This window comes from Bos indicus x Bos taurus, chromosome 8 (genome assembly GCF_003369695.1).
Source record: "Bos indicus x Bos taurus breed Angus x Brahman F1 hybrid chromosome 8, Bos_hybrid_MaternalHap_v2.0, whole genome shotgun sequence".
Taxonomy (NCBI): domain Eukaryota; kingdom Metazoa; phylum Chordata; class Mammalia; order Artiodactyla; family Bovidae; genus Bos; species Bos indicus x Bos taurus.
In genome coordinates, this window is record NC_040083.1 from 64,385,516 (window position 1) to 64,401,912 (window position 16,397).

The window sequence follows — 16,397 nt, forward strand, 5'->3', positions numbered from 1 at the left end:
TTAGCACAGAACAGAGAGCCCACTGAAAACTTCAAGGGTCCATGGCCCAGCCTTCTCTATTTTGAAAGGAAGGAAACTGAGGTTCAAAAAGGGGAAAGGTCTACCCCCACTCTTATCATCATTTCTTAAGCCTTTGGCATAGAAACTGAAGACATAGTTGAGTACTTTAGTCTTTCATATTACTTAAAAAAAATGTTCTTCCCCAGCATCCCTAGTGACTGGTCAGTAGACTTAGCTTAAATACTTGTAGGAATGGGGAACTCATGGTGCCTGGAGACAGTTAGACCATCTCTAAACAGAATTAGTTGCAGATAATTCCTTTTACTGAGCCCAAATTTACCTCCCTGCATCTTCCCCATTCTCAGTATGGCTTCTTGAGCATCATAGAATCCATCTAACTCCTCTTCCCCATGGTAGCCTTCAGATATCTAAAGACCAAGAAAACTTTTAACAGTATCTCCTAGGTCATGGTTTTGAGCTCTCTACTCATCCTTGTCACTATCGTCAATGGCCTTAAATTCTCATAAGGCAGACAGACAGAAATATAACACACCCATTCAACAAATTAATTTGGCAACTGTTGTATAAGTTGTTGAAGATGTACACTGGAGATGCTGTGACAAAGAGAGCATGCATGGTTCTTGCCTTTGTGGAACTCATAATCAAATAGTCCCTGTTGCTCTTCAACTGATTTTGAAAACAGACATCTTCACAAACTGTATTGGTGAGGGAGTAAAACGGTCAATCATCTTGCTAAACATCTTGTTATGGATTGAATGTTTATGTTTCCTCAAAATTCATATATTGAAACTCTAGCCCCCAGTGTGATGGTATTCGGAGATGAGACCTTTGGGAGGTAATTAGGTCAAGAGAGTGGAGACCTCATGATGGGGTTGGTACTAGCATAAGAAGAGACACAAGAGGGCTTGCATCCTTTCTTGCTTTCCAACATGTGTGGATACAATAGAAAGACAGCCAGAAAGCAGACCCTCATGAAGAACCAAATCAGCCAGGACCTTGATCTTGGACTTCTCAGCCTTAAGAACTGTGAGAAATACATTTCTGTTGTTTAAACTATGCAGTGCATGCTATTTTTTTCCCCTAGCAACCTGAACTAATATTCATGAAAACATACCACACCTTGGCAATTCTCTTGAACTGTTTATTGAGACTGGATGGGAACTGAGTACTGAAGGAATGGAAGCCTGGGTGACTGAGTGGTTGACAAAGGGACATTCCCATATACAGACATGCAGGTTTACTACAAAGATATATGAGAATGTCCCTTTGTCTACCACTCAGAAAAGCATTTATCAAGAAAGTAGGACTGGAGTTAAGTCTTAATGTATGGGCAGGAAGGGTGGGCCTTCTGGGCAGGAGTGAAGGCACAGAGGGATACAAAAAAAGAACTCAACAGTCACTGGATAGGGATAAACAGAGGAGAACCAATTAAATAACCACAAATTGTGAATGTTACAAAACAAAGCCAAACAATTCAGATCACACCTAACAAACAAAATTATAATAGAAATACCATGTTTGCTCCCCAAACACATGCACATTCTAACACATTCTTGGAAAGAGTGCTGTAACATTGATTTATATCTGACAGTCCAAGTAAAAAAATGAAAGAGCTGCCAAATCTGCCTATATAAATCCCAGTGATTTCACATGTTTTTATCCTATGAACTGAAGGCAGAAAAAGAGATTTAAGCCCTCGAGACAGCAGACAATAAAACAGTACCCTAGTGAAACTTCTCAGAGGAGCCACTAGAATCATATTTATCATGTCCAAGACTGACATTAATTCTAATGTGCAGACATTCTTCATCATTCAGATGCACAATATTAAATAACTCTAACAGGTGAATTTATCAAGTTATGCAGAGCTGCACTGAGCTATACAGAGGGAGTGTATAACTACAGTATTACACAGTATCAAACACTCCATAGGAGCCATGACAAGCTTCTTCTGTCGACAGCCAGATGACTGGCAAGACCCTCTTCCAAAATCATCCTGGATGAAAGTGCTTCTCTTGTGCCTTGTCATAGAAAACCTTTCAGCTGTAAAAGCTTTGAGCAATTGATCAGAACCAAAACTGTTACCTATGTAAGAGCAGTCTAGGCCATGCTTGTAGGTAATCCTGACTGGTCCATGAAAAGGAGGAATGATCCTCTGTCTTGGTGAGGTTATAAATCCAAAATCTCTTAAGTATCAGATGAAAAGGTCATTGATGCTGCTTCCTTGCTGCTATAAAGAACACCCTGCCTTCTAGACCCCACTAAAGAGCCTCAATTATTAGCTCTGCAAGCTACTGTTCTCATCAAAAGCCTAGCAGAAAGGTAAGAGCATGTATCTCTGGGGCAGCACCAGAAATATGCCTTTCTGATAAGCCATCCCTAAATAGTTCTCTAACTTGGTTGATTACCAGAAGCATCTGGGAGCAATTTCAAAGTGTAGATTCTCAAAACATACCCCAGACCCCACCCCACCCCCCACCCCCCCAAATGGAATCTCCAACAGTTTGTAAACTGCAACTGAAATCATGGATCATTCTGCTATTCAGTATTGTTTATATAACGATGAAAGAGAGATTCCAGTTGGTGTAGGTGTCACTTCTCTCTAATTGTTTGTTTCCTTTTACAAGAAAAGGAGAGTTTGGTAACCCACTGAGTTTCCACTCTTGCCTTGGACACCAGGAAACTGGAAACTGATAGTAACTCTTCCTGGTTTAGATTTCTAGGTACAATCGTTTCCCTTTCTATTATTAGGTTCTTGAAGTATTCTTTTCAAATGTAACTTTGAATTCACATAGAAACAGTCAAAGCATAAATTACAAATTAGTGAGATATAAAAAATTCTAATTCAAATTTACCTTAAATTTCAGAAAGTCACCCTCTCTATTCTCTATTCACCTTCTCCATAAATGTGGGTAGATCTTACATTTTAAAACATAAAAAATAAAAAAGTTGATGGGGCCCCCATCAACCTACTCATTGGACAAATGACAGAGGATAAAGGGCCCAGAAGGACGGCTAAACTTGACAGAGTGGAGGAACCAGGGCCATGTTCAGTTGCTTTATGAGCTCATTGTTCCCTTTCACCCCAATTATCTGCTAAAGAGAACAAGCTATGATGTAGTGACAATAGGTGTGAATCTACAGTCAGAGGACTTAGGTTGGACTCTCAACTCTTTAGGGCATTTCACAAGTCATTACCTCTGTGGGTCTAGTTTCCTCATTTATGAAATGGGGGTAACCATCTTGACTTTGCCTGTCTCCTGGGGTTATCGTGAAAGTTCTCTGTAAAATGAAATGTTTTATAAAATGTAAGTTATTTAACAACTAATGGTAATAGCTCAAAAATACTAAATAAAATATACTCAAATGTGATAACTGACTCATCAAACAGAGGTTTCCCACTTCTAGGAAGCAATGGTTGGTTATAAAAAGAAATCTAGAGTATTCTAATGTGCTCCCCAAACAGATGAAAACTTGCAAGAGAACAGTGTACAGCATGAGGTTCCAGTGAGGAGGATGGCCTTTGACTGTCAGGGGTTCAGGTTTCCATTGACAGATAATGCTTACAACTGATCAGATAAAGCCTGGAGTACTTTTTCAATCCCTGACAGCTCACTGTAGGAGGCCCTCACCACCTATATCATGTCTGAAGGAAACCAACCAAAGTATAAGAGGCCTAGAAATAATGTCCCATTAAAAATAGCTAAAGGAACTTGGTAAACATAGACTGGAGCAGGTTCACAGGAGAGGCCCTGGTCGTCAGATGTGTATGGTGACAGAAGTGTCACGTAAAAGAGAAGTTCATTTCTTTCAGTGTGGATTCCCCAATGTGTGAAAGCTGCTTTAGACAAGATGTCAATTAGGGGAAGATTAATTTCAGAGCAGAGTACATTAGCAAGTGAAATGCTGAGCTTCTGCAATATCAATTGCCAGATATTTCAAAAGCAATTCTTGCCCTTAGTGAGAAGCAGCAATAGATAGATATTCTTTTAAATGTTCTCACCATAAGATGCTACAAGCCAGTCCCTTCATCACTGGCAGACACAGTTTCTCATTCTTAGAGACAAGACTAAAATTCTTCTGCTAAAGAACCTAAACTTGACTTGGGAGTTACCACTGAGAAAGCCTTGACTTTGGGACTTCAAGCCCATCCCATGCCCAAATTGGTGCTCTTCACGTCTCTGTACTTACTACTTCACTGTGATTGCCACGCTTCTCAGATCAAAGCTTCGTGCATCACCATCCCCCAGAGCAGCCTCTCCTGGAACCAAGCCAGAAATCCACTGCTGCCATTTGTGTTTTCATTTAGTAAATAAAGATCAGAAATGGCTGCTGCTTTAATAGATTGAAATAGATTATTTGGTCTGCAAATAAATATCTTGGGGGAATTAGAGAAGATTTGGAGAACAACAGTCAATCTCAATATAATTAAAAATAAGCTCTCACCTGCTACTAATTTCCTTCTTGTTTCTTTGCTAACACAAATCTTTGTTTGAGCAAAGAGGTAAAAGGCACAGTTAGAAGCTGTTTACATAGTGCAAATGAGAGTGCTAATTGTAGGGAGCCTGCATGTTAATGAGAAAGAGGTTATTTATCAGTGTGAAATTCTGAGTGCAATAAATTGCAGGTGATATTTCAGGAAACATTCATTTTCTAATGATTTCTTTTCACCTCCAACAGTGGTCCCAAATCAAAGTGCAGTATGCTGTAATGAAATAAGAATTGGTCTGAAAGCCAAGAGATCTGGTTGTGGTCTCTCTTGAATGAGGTACCTTTCCCTCTCTGAGTTTCAGGCTCAATCTCTGTGAAAATTAGACATGTCTAAGTTTCCTTCCAGCTTTGATCATCATGGTATAAGAAGTCTGAGGAGTATACCTACTTCTACTGAGAAATCAGTTTCTCTTTCTTGGGATAACCTTTGTTGTTCTGAAACCAACTTAACAAAAAAACATTCTTGGAAAAGGCCTGGCTTCCTAGCTCCCAGGTTTTCCCCTACTCTGGCTGCTATGGTTCTGCCCAGCTATTTTTGAGGAACTCACTGCAGATCCCTGAAACAAAGCCTTTTGGCAGGACCGCAATATCATGTGCCTCCCAGCTGCCCCCAGACCCACCCAGCAGCTCTGAAGATGCTCCAGGCCCCCAACACCCTGTGATTCATTTATTTGGCACTATTTTTCGAACATCCACTGTATGTTCAAGGCATCATGCTGAACATTAGGAACCTAGCGACTGTCTAAAGGGGAAGTCAGATGTCAAACAAATAAGTATCCAAATAACAAAAAGTGCCAAGTGACAAAAATAGGGCAGGTCATGACAGGGGGCGGGGGGGCTCGCTTATCCTGGAGGGTCAAGAAAGGCCATCCTGAGTGACATTTTCATTAAGGGCTAAAGTAGAAGAAAACTGGCCATGGGGGAAGGAGAGTACAAGCTGAGGAAACAATACATAAGGTGCTGGGGTAAGGAGGTCAGCACATCCAAGGACTAGAAAGGTCAATGTGTCAGAAGACTCTGAATAAGCAGAGAATAGACAGAGACTGGAGATGTAGGTAGGGCCTGATTAGGATTTTTGGACTCTGACTCAAGACAATTGGAAGCCATCAATAGACTTTAAATTGACAAGAGATGTGATCAGACAGAAGGGTTCTATCAATTGTTGAGTCTACATTCAGGTTTCTGAGGGGCTTAGAAGAACCCCTGTAGCTCTCTTCCATTCCCTCCCAGAGCCAGGTATGTGTACCATGCCCCAAGGGAAAAGGGTATCCCAAGTTACCAAAGAAACCAAATGTTTCAAGTGTCCAAGTAAAATGAACCCACAAATAATGCTTTGGTAACCATCCTCACTATGGACAAAGATTCCAACATGGACCTTAGGGAACCCTTCACCCTCCCTCCTTCCTGCTCTCTGCCCTCAGGTGTATCAGGCAAATGGGATAGGGAAATGGGAAGGACCCTACTCCAAGGGAAATAGTAGGACATGAAGTGATAAGCAGGGAACCCCCAAGATAATAGCACAAAATGAAGTGAAGACACAGGAAAGGGTGTAAAGAAAAGACACCTGCAGGCTCTGGCCACAAACAAATGGAGTTTCAGCTCCTGCTCCCAGAAGCCTCTGCATGAACTCTTGTCAAGCACTGGTGGGCACAAATGCTTGTTAAGTGAGAGGCAGTAGTAGAGGTGGGTCATGGGATGCCAGTTCCCTGAGCGCACTGGGGATGCTAGAGGCTGAGGCTGAGGGCGACAGGTTAACAGCCTTCACAGTGTTTCTTAAAGCATTATCCACAGACCATGTTTCTGAGTAAAAAGGGTGTGGGGACAAATATAGATCTTCCAGCCCTAGAATCAGTCCTTGTAAGTAGTACAAAATTAGAGGGCAGGACCCAGGCCCTAAGTCAGACTAATGGTTTCAAATCCTGATTCCATACACTTACTAGTGATGTGAACTCAGGCAAATTGCCTCATCTGTTTTAGTCTGAGTTTCCTGGCATGTAAATTGAACGTCGTAATAGTACCTACTTCATATGGTTGTTGTGAAGAGGAAATGAGATAACTCATGCAAAGTATTTAGAATGGGACCTTCCTGTGACACAATAAGACACTGAAAATTGTTAACTATTAGTATAACTAGGTCAGGATCACTAACAGTGGGCCTGGGGAACCTGCATCTTAAGCTTTCCCCAGGCGATTCTTGGGACCACTCATTAATGCTCTATCTTCAGTTAGTGGAGCCATCTATATGCCAGCCTCTGAGCTAAACCTTTTATATGTCTTATCTCATTTAGTCCCATGAGGTGGCACTAATAATCCTCCACCTTTCAGATGAGGAAACAGAGGCCTAGAGTGGTTAACTACCTTTCCCAAAGCCAGATCTTGAAGTTCTAGATGCCCTTTAGGGACAGTATATTCTACCAGGTTGGAGACAGAGAAGTCAGTCAGAGGGGACCAGAGCAGGCTGCCACTGCTGAGCTCGGAGTAGCTGTGAGCAGACTCCGTAGCCTCTGTCCAGTCCAATGGGTGGGGAAGAGGGGAGAGTGGATTTAAGAAAGGGTTGAGGCTCACAGGTAGACCTGGCAATGCTGCTTCAGCCCTAGTCATTAAAGGAGCCAAGGAAAAGGGCTCAGCCTGAGCGTTGGCTGTCAGCTCAGCCCTGCCCATCATCCACTGTCAGTCTCTCTCCTTGCTCCATAATGCTGCCATTACATCACAACACCTTTCCAGCAATTTGAATGCCTTTCTCAAGGCACAGAGTGTGTCAACCCTCATTAAGCCTGACCACCTTATTGAAGATTGGCAGTGTCCTCAAAGCCAAGTGTGGTGCCTGGAATATGGGAAGCAGGAACAATAGAATGAAACATAAGGGGGCAGTGAAAATCCCCAAATCAAAAGATTTTGTCCTTCCAGTGGTCAAAAAGATTGGCAGTCAGGAGTCCAGCATTTCAGTCCCATCTCTGCCATTTTCTTGCTATGCATCCCAAGCACACTGTTTAACATCTCAATATCTGCTTCATTTTCTATAAAATGACCAGTATAATCATTCAAGTGAGAAAACGGATTTGAAAGATACTTGTACAAAATAAACTGATGTACCAAGATGACATTTACCCCCATGTATGGAGACCTGCATTGCCCTACTATGATAGTAGAGCACAATGTGTTATATCCTTTAGAGCTGCTGCCTTCCTGGCAGGACTGGCCCTCCATTCTTGGCGTCCCAGGCACTCTCCATGAATGCATGAGTAAACAAATGATCCCTACCCAAAGAAGACCTTTTCATTAAAAAAATTCTAGAGGTAAAAATTTCAAAACAATATCAAGTTTCTCTAGAAACACATGTCAGGCACAGGAGCACTAGTCATGGTAGATATCTAGCTGGGAACCTGGCCACTGACAAGGCTGTGATATGTTTCTCATGAATCCCTACAACACTCCTATGGGGCAGGCATGACCTTGTTCTGACACACTCTTCTCTGCTCCTACCTGCCTCCCTGTGTCACCCACCCCACTCCAAGCCCTTTTGCTTCCTCAGTTCATCCTTCAGATATGATCTGAGCTCAAAGGTCATTTCTTCTAGAAAGTCTTATTGATGAAGGATCTAAAGGAGCAGGATGCCCAGGTTCCTCCTACGACAGCTGAGCTGCCTATCAACTCACTGCAAAGGTACTGGTCTCCAGTGGAGAAAGAGAGAGACTGAAATGCAATGCTTAAACACCCAGGGCCATGTTTACCAGAGGAGGGAAGGTGAGACTGCTGCTGGACTCACTAGAATTAATTACTAGCAAGCCATCAGGTTAGCAGGAATAACAACAAAGAAAGGACAGCCACCAGTCAGGGTTAAAACCAGCCCTTCTGTAAGAATAGGAACTGAACCAACAGGGCAGTTTTCTGTGGCAACACATGGGGAAATTTTTGGTGGGGGAAGGGCATGGAAATCAGCTAGCTCGCTGTGTCGCCAGAAGAAAAGGTTTCTGTTGTGGTCCTGTTTCCCTTTCTACTGGAGGCGGAGGATGATGCATACCACAGATGGTCTCCCCTCACCATGTCCAGGAGCTACAGTGAAGGGTCTCAAAGAAATACCTTTCTCTATAGTTGGCTTCTAAGGGAAATTATAATCAAGGACATAGCTGAGTATGAAACAAATAAGAAAATTATTCCCAAAAAGCAGGGACTCAAAGCCAATGTTGGTAGCCTAAAAAGTGATGAAGAAAGAAATGAAACTTCCACCAATTCTTACCATGATGGGAAAGTCCCAGTTTTATTGTTTTTTTTTTTTTTAAAAAAAAGGTAACAATTTATATTCCTCATAACAAATTCAGTGAGTTTCAGGTACCAGGAAGCGAGAAAAATCTCATTACCATCCCCTCTAACACATACACACACACACACACACACACACCTCCCAGGAAAACAAGAAGTGCCTCCTATACCAGAACTGATACAGCAAACTCTTAGACCCTACCTCCAAACTCTTAGACCCTACCTCCAAAAATACAAACCCCATCAAGACTTAAACACTCAGTCTTAGCATCTTATGGTGGAAAGGGCTCTGAGGCCAGCCAGGTTTGGATTAGAATCACTTTCAAGTCATGCAATAAAAAAGCAAATTACCTAACCTTTCTGAGCCTCAGTTACTTCATCTGTGAAGTGGGAAAAAAAGTCATCTTTCACACAGGGTTGTTATGGGCTTCAAAAGATATGACTACTGTAAAGTACTTGGCATAATGCCTCTCAAATAGTTGTGCCTCAAAGATGTTCGGAGTCCTTCCTCTATTCCTATAGATTTACTTGAGAAAAAGAAGTCAAAAGAAATCTGGAGAACGTCCCCATTAGGTAAAGGAAACTAAAAAATGTAGGAAGTCATTTCTTCTTCTAATTGAAGGTTATGAGTATTGAGTACCTTATTTGATCCATGAAAAGCATGTTAGGGTCACTGCCGGGTAGCACCTTCATATCATCCCAATCACAGAACTTAGGCCACTAGTAGATATATTATGATCACCTACTTACTTGTCTCTATCACCTACTAGATTATAAAGTTTAGCATCTTCTTCATGGATGTTTATCCAGTCCTTTGTGCTAGGTCTGAACATTTTCAAAATTACTGATATCAACATTTTTAAATTAATAAATATTTATTATTATTTAAGAGAACTATGTAGTGTAAGTATCTTACAGTTAAAACCTGGATCAAAACCTGAATCAATAATAAGACTGGAAAATGGAAGGCAGGAATAAAAGGTGAATTAAGGAGTGAAGCTCCTTGACTCCAGGAGGAAAAGTCAAAAGATATTGTTTACCTTCTTCTCTAAAACTTAGACAAAACAAGCTAGAAAACACTCTTTAATTACAAAAGTAGCATTCAGTTTAAAATAAATAAATATTTCCCTAACAATGGAGAAGCTAAGAGGAAAGAAATAATATATTATAAATAGAAAATGATGCCCTAAAAGGTAAGTAGAAAAAAGAAAGTTAATGAAACAATATGATAAAATACATACATATCTGTTTTAGCAAGAACATGTAGATGAATGATAATGCCCTATTCAAAGATACTCAGATTGGGTCAAACAAAACCTAACTACTTGTTGTTTACCAAATACATCTTAATACAAATCAGCATAAAAGTATAAGGAAAAGGTAAAGGAATATTATGTAAATGCTTAAAAATTATAAATTAAAATATAATTGTCTTGAATATTTATAGGCGAAATAACACTGTATTAGCAAATGTAAAGCAAAAATTGTTAGAATACAATGAGAGAAATGACAGAAATGTTATATTCAGAAATGCTAACACATCTGTCTTTGACAGATAAAATAAATGAAAATACAGGATATAAAGGTGCTGATCAATCTATTTATTAAAGTTGATTTAATATACAGTTTTATAAAAGTGAACAATATTGCACAAACAGAAAATATACTTTCATTTCCAAGACCTATGATCTATTTACAACAATTTATCTAATATTAGGATATAGAGAAAATTTCAAAGTTCTAGAACCAAAGTTTCACAAGCTGTATCTCTGAATATAATTTAACAAAATTATAAATTAATAACAAACATTTCAAGAAAGTACCAGTCCCTTAGAAATTAAAAAATTACCATACTAAACAACTGTTAAAGAGGAAATATAAATCACAAATGTAGATAATTTTTAGTGAAGATGAGAAAACTATATATAAAAATTTATATGAAATGTCCAAATAGTTCTCAGTGAAAAGAATCCACAGTCTTAAATATTTCAATATGTAACAAGATGGGGAAAAATGAACTAATCTGTGAATTAAACTCTAGAAAAAATAGTATAATAGTATAAAAATAGTATAATTTTATATTTTAAAAATAAAAGGAATGAATGAAAATACAAAGGAGTCTAACAAAGGTAAAATAATAAAAAGACTGAATACTCAGTACTCAGAAGTGGTAAATAAACCCAAGAGCTGGTCTTTGAACTCAGCAGTAATGTAAACAAGCTTCAAACATGTAAATTAGAAAGAAAGGGAGGATTCTGGGGAGATGAAGTTGACAGCCTCAAGATCTGTCAGAAACTAGAGAGACTAGACAGCAAACTAAAATCCACAGACAATGTTTATAACAAAACTAGGTGGCAGGTGATGTCATCATATAAAGTTAAAATTTGACCTGTTTTTTTCACGGTGGTAGGTTGAATAATGGACCCCAAAGATATCTATGTCCCAACCCCTGGAACCTGTTAATGTTATCTTATACTGAAAAAGGGACTTTGCAGATGTGGTTAAGGATACTAAAATAGGGAGATTATCCTGGTTTCTCTAAATGGGCTCTACGTACAATCACAAATGTCCTTTTAAGAGGAAAGTAGAGGGAAGACAGAGAAAATGAAGTCAACGTGACAAGTGAAGCAAGCTGCCATGAGCCAACTGGCTGCCGCCGCCGCCGCCGCTGCTGCTAAGTCGCTTCAGTCGTGTCCGACTCTGTGCGACCCCATAGACAGCAGCCCACTAGGCTCCTCTGTCCCTGGGATTCTCCAGGCAAGAACACTGGAGTGGGTTGCCATTTCCTTCTCCAATACATGACAGTGAAAAGTGAAAGTGAAGTCGGTCAGTCCTGCCCGACTCTTAGCGACCCCATGGACTGGAGCCTACCAGGCTCCTCCGTTCATGGGATTTTCCAGGCAAGAGTACTGGAGTAGGGTGCCATTGGCCGCTAGCAAGTAGGAAAAGGCAAGGTAATGGGTTTCTCCCCAGAGCCTTGATTTCAGCCCAGTGTAGCTGATTTTCAGATGTGCGACCTCTAGAATTGTAACAAAATAAATGTGTGTTGAGTTGTTACAGCAGCAGTAGGAAGCCAAGAAATACACTAATGAAATCATCTTTGCTAATAAAGCAAGTCAGGAGCAATACAGGTGTACCTCAGAGATAATGCAGGCTTGGGTCCAGACCACCACGATAAAGTGAATGTAGCAGTAAATCAGGAGAAGGCAGTGGCACCCACTCCAGTACTCTTGCCTGGGAAACCCCAAGGATGGAGGAGCCTGGTGGGCTACAGTCCATGGGGTCGTGAGGAGTCGAACATGACTGAGCGACTTCATTTTCACTTTTCACTTTCATGCACTGGAGAAGGACATGGCAACCCACTCCAGTATTCTTACCTGGAGAATCCCGGGACGGAGGAGCCTGGTGGGCTGCCGTCTATGGGGTCGCACAGAGTCGGACATGACTGATGTGACTTAGCAGCAGCAGCAGTAAATCAAGTTCCACAAAATTTTTGGTGCATATAAAAGTTATGTTCACACTATACTGTAGTTTCTTAAGTATTCAATAGCATTATGTCTGAAGAAACAAGTACATACCTAATTTTAAAATACTTCATTGTTAAAAAATGCTAACCACCATCTGAGCCCTCAGTGAATCATAGTAGTAACACCAAAGATAACTGATCACAGTTACATTTATTATTATGATGCCATAATAAATATAATAATAATGAAAAAGTTGGAAAGACCATGCTCCCTCAAATTTCATATATTGAAACCTAATACCCAGTGTGTTGGTATTAGGAGATAGGGCCTTTGAGAGGTAATTAGGTCTATGAGGGCAGAGCTCTCATGAATGGGATTAGTGCCTTCATAAAAGAGACCCCAGAGAGCTGCCTTGTGCCTTCTGCCATGTGAAGTTATTGTGAAAATTACATGTCTACGAACCAGGAAGTGAATTCTCACCAGACACTGAATCTGCTGGCACTTTGATCTTGGACTTCCCAACCTCCAGAACTGTGAAAAATAAAGTCATACTGTTTATAAGCTACCCAGTTTGTGGTGTTTTGTTATAGTAGCCTGAATCAGTTATGACCAATTAATATAACTGAAATATCATTTCAACCTTAAAATCAACATAAAACATTAAAAAACTGTCAGTGAAATATTTGCATTCTTTTTCCTAAGTTTTTGAAATCCAGTGCGCATTTTTCACTAACAGCACATCTCAGCTGGGACTGACCACATCTTAAGTCCTCAACTGCCACCTGTGACTAGAGGTTATACCATACTGGACAGCACAGTTCTGACATGTAGCTTACTTGTATACCCTAGAAAGCTCTAGAAGTCAAATGGATCAAGATTTTATTTTTAAAATATGAACAGGCTTCTTTAAAGCATATTGAAAGTCTGGGTTCAAGAGAAAATGCGAGCCCTCTCACCATGGCAAAAACCATCTCCCTTTTCTGGTGGGCTTTCAGGCCATGAAAACCATCCCCCATTACTGGTGGGCTTTCAGGCCATGCCACCAGATTGTGTGAGTTCAGGAGATGGGGCTAATGTGTAGAGCTATGCAATTGTGGCAGTCCTGACTTCAGAGATGACAAGACAGGCTGCCCAGAACAAAAAGCAACACCTAATTAGGGTGCAAAACCTCCACACTACTCACTTTGCTAGGGTAAGAGATTGCAAGAGGAGGCCATCACAAAGCAACTCTAACCCAACTCTTATGTATTAAGCCATTGTCAGCTAATAGCATTTGCTGAAATTTCCTCATCAGATCACACATTCAGTTTTGTAGAACAGAATATCATTGCATGACAATGTAGACTTTATAAGTATTTTTCTATCATTATCTTACTGCTGCTGCTGCTAAGTTGCTTCAGTTGTGTCCGACTCTGTGCAACCCCATAGACGGCAGCCCACTAGGCTCCTCTGTCCCTGGGATTCTCCAGGCAAGAACACTGGAGTGGGCTGCCATTTCCTTTCCAATGCATGAAGTGAAAAGTGGAAGTGAAGTCGCTCAGTCGTGCCCGACTCTTAGAGACGCCATGGACTGCAGCCTACCAGGCTCCTCCGCCCACGGGATTTTCCAGGCAAGAATACTGGAGTGGGGTACCATTGCCTTCTCCACATTACCTTACTATATTTATCTAATATAATTACAGATCATTGCACTAGAGGAAAGGAACAAGAAATATATAAGCTTTGATAGGAGCACCAGATCATTTTATACTGCCTAATGTGGGCTTCCCAGGTGGTGTAGTGGTAAAGAACATGCTTGCCAATGCAGGAGACATAAGAGACGCAGTTTTGATCTCTGGGTCTGGAAGAGCCCCTGGAGGAGGGCATAGCAACCCACTCCAGTATTCTCACCTGGGAAAGTCCCATGGACAGATGAGCCTGATGGGCTACAGTCCATAGGGTTGCAAAGAGTTGGACACAACTAAGCGACTTAGCATACACGCACAAAGTGATCTCAGGCTTCCCTGGTGGCTCAGACAGTAAAGAATCTGCCTGCAACGTTGGAGACCAGGTTCAATCTCTAGGTTGGAAAGATCTATTGGAGAAGGGAATGGCAACTCAGTCCAGTATTCTTCCCTGGAGAATTCCATGGACAGAGGATCATGGCGGACTACAATCCATGGGGTCACAAAGAGTGGTACATGACTAAGAGACTAACACTTTCATTTTCAATTCTAATTAAATGACAGAACTATAAACCATCATTAATATAAACCTTTTTCTCATATATTGAGTTTTCCACAGTATAGGGATGAAAATATTTCTTAGCTCATTAGCACATGTTAACATGAGATAGTCTTTAATAGTTTATTTTTTCCTACCAGTGTTCAAATAACAGCCTATTGGTAGCAAATATAAGGCTAAAAATAGGTGAAATCTCATTTAAAATAGTGTTAAAGTTAAATTTCTCCTTCACAGAAAGTAGGTATTATTCATAGTCATTTTTACTCTTATTAAGACTGTAGATCTAAAGTATTTACTCTTTTTTTTTAAATTTTATTTTATTTTTGAACTTTACATAATTGTATTAGTTTTGCCAAATATCAAAATGAATACTCTTGTGGAGCAGATAAAAGTGGAAATCTTTGCCTGCATGCTGTATTAGTGAGCTAAAAACACCTGTTTTCTCTCTGTCACCATTTCTCCATCTCCTATTATTGGAATGCTTAGACTTTATGACAAGGGTGTTATTTCACTCTGAAGTTTTACAAAAAGGGAGGAAGAATAGTTCAAAACTATGATGAAAACATCCAAGGTCATTATGCTCCTCATTTCTTTGCACTGAATTTATTTCCTTTTTGTATTTTGCTGTGCACACAAAAATTTCAATGTAGAAGAAATTCAAAAGCTTCTCTCTCCCTCCAATAAAATCTTTAAAAGTCATATATTTCTCCCAGAGACTTGAATTAAGTAAAACAGAATCAAATGTCCAAAATTCAGTCTAAAACTGTCAATAATGTAAGTCCTTTTTTTAAAAAAAAAATCCTTTATGGAAAATGTAGCATCTGCATTTTAGGAAGTCTAGTCAGTTCAGGACAGTCACCATCTCTTGAAATAGTTATCACCATTTTCAAAGATCATCTCACTAATATCTGCACCTTTTCTCTCGGGTTCATGCAGTATACCTGGCTGCATTTGCACTACACACAAATAATTCTTAACAGATGCCTTTGAAAGGTCCTGTTGACTAAGGTCTCAGCAAGGAAGTCCTGAGGGATCGCCTAATGAGACTAGCCCATGAGAACAGATAAACATGGGGAGTTCAGGACTAACAGTCTGCGGGAAAACCATCCCAGAAAGGCGAATGCTTATTGTTAAGTGGGAAGCAAAGCAGACTGGCCAAGTACCCCCAGAGTTAAATTTGAGTGGGTTGCCAAAATGGTACAAATAAAAATACAGAGAAATGAGCAGGTATGGAAACAGAACAAAATGAGATAAGATCAAGAATCAAGTGAGTTAATAACAGCCAGTATGGGAACTAATCTGGTGAGCATTGTGTCTTTCAGGTAAGACTTTATCACCAGGTTGGGTAAGAGCCTGTTTTTAGAGCAGCATTTTCCAAACTTCAATGTGTATGGATTTCCCTGGGAAATTTGTTAAAATGATCTGAGGATAGGTGGAGATTCTGTATTTCCAGCAAACTCCCTGGTAATGTTGATGCTACTGGGCTAAGGGCCACATTTTGAGTAGCACTCATCAAGGACAGAATTTTGTCATAATTCAATAATGACTGTGGTAGTAACATTTTTCATCTTCATTCTACATAATCCTATTTTTTAGAAGCCATTTCTTCTAAAAAAAAAAAGTTTTAATCAATGCTCTTTAGTATTCATACTTGGGTAAGGAACAGGGCAAGACTGGACTTGGACAAGGGCCAGTATCTGAGAGAAAAGAAATACTCTAGGTCCTCAAGGAAATCATGATCTATAGAGAGAAGGACCTATTTGAACTCCTTCTTATTTAGAGGGTGACCTAGGGTGCAGGTACTGACATAAAAATAGCCAAAGATAAAGCCTACATGAATTTTGAAAATTATTGATAGTCAACTCTTTAAAGTGGCTTGACTCTGAGTTTCTGCTTAATAGCAACTGTAAAAAGTAAAACAAGAACAAAAAAAAT

The 16,397-nt window shown here is 40.1% G+C and overlaps 1 long non-coding RNA gene across 2 annotated transcripts in view; it reads right to left on the reverse strand.

Annotated features, from left to right (window-relative positions):
* Positions 1–16,397, reverse strand: part of LOC113897250 — a 493,455-nt gene that overhangs the window by 280,566 nt on the left and 196,492 nt on the right. The window lies entirely within an intron of this gene.